Source organism: Vigna unguiculata, chromosome 11 (assembly GCF_037176805.1).
Source record: "Vigna unguiculata cultivar grain cowpea cultivar isolate G323 ecotype 2 chromosome 11, ASM3717680v1, whole genome shotgun sequence".
NCBI lineage: Eukaryota > Viridiplantae > Streptophyta > Magnoliopsida > Fabales > Fabaceae > Vigna > Vigna unguiculata.
Genome location: NC_140802.1, coordinates 6142936 through 6145528, shown reverse-complemented (window position 1 = coordinate 6145528; position 2593 = coordinate 6142936). Strand labels below are relative to the sequence as shown.

General features: G+C 26.0%; 1 non-coding gene across 1 annotated transcript; it reads left to right on the top strand.

Moving 5' to 3' along the window:
- The first annotated feature begins 882 nt into the window (after window positions 1-882).
- On the top strand, window positions 883-955 carry TRNAE-CUC (transfer RNA glutamic acid (anticodon CUC)). The gene has a single exon. It is a non-coding gene; the product is annotated as a tRNA-Glu (tRNA).
- The last annotated feature ends 1638 nt before the right edge of the window (window positions 956-2593 follow it).

Here is a 2593-nt window from a genome sequence, read left to right as displayed (position 1 = left end):
TTTTAAATGAATTTCATGATTGTTTCTTAGCTCACACTGAAGAAAAAATCTGTCAAACGATGTAAACAAATCAAATACTATCATTCATACATTTGAAACGTTGAATAAACTTAATAAAATTGGGTGAAAAGAACGAAATTCACACAGTTTTAAAGTTTGGAGACTAAATTGGACCAAAATTTTAAAGAGATAATAATTTTAATTTTCACTAAAAGTTAAAAATTAAAAACATATTTAACCTTTTTATATATATATTTGGCATGTTTAAAATGTATTTGAATCTATTGCTGCTGGGTTTATAGCACAGTGGGTAGTCTATTTTTGAAGTATTACAAAGAACCCTATACCCGCTACCTTTCAAATTGTGTGTTCTAAATGAAAAAAATAAAGGAAAAATGTTATAATATTGAAAAGAGAAGTAAGGATTTTCTAAGTTTAGAGGAATATAATGTCTTTAAATATATAAAATTTAGCGGAATCGGAGGTCGCTGAGAACGACTTTGGAGGCATTGAGGAGATGGAAGGCACGGCGGTAGTGGCGGCCAAGGAAGAGCGTCTGCGCTTGCATGTAGATGCCGGCGATGAAGGCGGCGACTTTATCAGCGAAGAAGATGGCGGAGGAACAGAGATGTTTGCTCACGCAGTCGCGCACCACACCTCTCGGAGCTTCTGAATTTCTTCCTCACTCATCTTCGCACTAACTTTACTATTTCACTCACTGCTAGGGTTTCGATTCTTCAATTCTTCTTCGTCTGCTTTGTCTCTTTGGTGGCTTAGAGGCAAAAATTGAAATAAAGGAGGGTAGGAAAGTTCTGTATCAACTTTTCATTTGCTATTCATAAGTGTAGTTTCTAAAAGCGTTGTTCAATTATATATCAGCAATCCGTTGTAGTCTAGTTGGTCAGGATATTCGGCTCTCACCCGAAAGACCCGGGTTCAAGTCCCGGCAACGGAATTTTTGCTTTTTTAATTTAATTTATATTCATAAATGAATTAAATGGTCTAAAATTTAAAACTACTGGAATGGCTATGCTGTTTTATTATATTAAATAAATGGTAAGTAAAATGTAATTATAAAATAATAGAAAAATATAAATAGTCAAAGTAACTGGTCATCAACTTAAATCACCATCCTATTTAATCTTATAACCCAATTACCTTTTTCTTTTCTTACTATTTAATGATAATCTCTCACTACCACATTGTTTATTGAGCTTTATTTTCATGCATGTTATATATTATAAATTAAATAGCAAAAGTAATAATACATGCATTTTGTTTAAATAACGATATAAAGTTACAATTAATATAAATATTAAATCTCAACTTATTAAAATAAATATAAAAAAAAATTGGTAAACAAAATATTTTACAAAAATTATCTAACAGCAACAAAGAATAGAATGTCTTTAACTAAGTTTAGAGGATTTTCTATTGAAAACACGTTTAACGCGACGTGTATTTATTTATTTTTTATTTATTTTTTTACAGTAAAAAAAATAAAATTAGTAATACAATCTTTATTATCATAATTATAAAATTAAATCTAAATAATTTTTATAATTTAATCATAGAGAATTTTTATTTATTTTGTTAATTTTTTAATTAAAAAACTATTAAATCTAAAAATTAATGGTCAAATTAAGAAAAATTGCTAAATTTTAAAAAAATTTATTTAAAAAGTATAATTAATAAAATAATAATTTTAATTTAAAAAACTTTTATTTAAAGAATAAAATTGCAAAATATGGACACCAAAAAGAGAGATGTTTCTTTATATATTGGTATTGATTAATGCAATCTTTATTATTTTAAAATAGTAAAATATTTATTTTTCATTTAATTTCACATCTATTTTTTATACAACAAACACCTTTTTACATATAAATACAGATAACGAAAACAACACTTAACTTAATTGCAATAATATACACAATTTAAACAATAAGAATAAGAAATTAAATATGACATTTGAATTTTACTTAGCCAATTATTTTTATCATGGGAATAAATTCATTTTTTTCTAAATGTTAGTTGTCAATTCTATATCACACTTTTATTTAATTATTCATTTATTATTATATATAATTAAACCTAATCACTACATCTTAATACACTTGATGTAGTGAATAATAATGTAAACTAAAGTTACAACAAGTGATGAAGATGACTTCGAGGAAATATGAGAAGATTAATTTAGTGTTACGAATAAATTTGAATATATCATTATTCCACTAATCAAATTTCTAAGTGTTTTAATGTACTTAAATTTAAGGCCATTAATGATAATACTCATTGTACCAAGACTTAAACAAAATTCCAATATAAACAAAACAAAGTAAATGCCTAGTATACCACTATTTGAATATATCAACACTATTTGAATATATCAACAGTATTAAACATTATTTTTTCCAGCCAATGTTCTTTTGTTCATTCATCATCGCAGGCCAGTTATGTTTAAAATCTTACATTATTCTAAAGAATTTAAAATTTGATCACTAAAAACAGATGGAACTTGGACCAATATTAACCTGTGTTTACAAGAACACAAATATTTAAGTTTATACTTGAAATCATTTGGCAAAAGGAA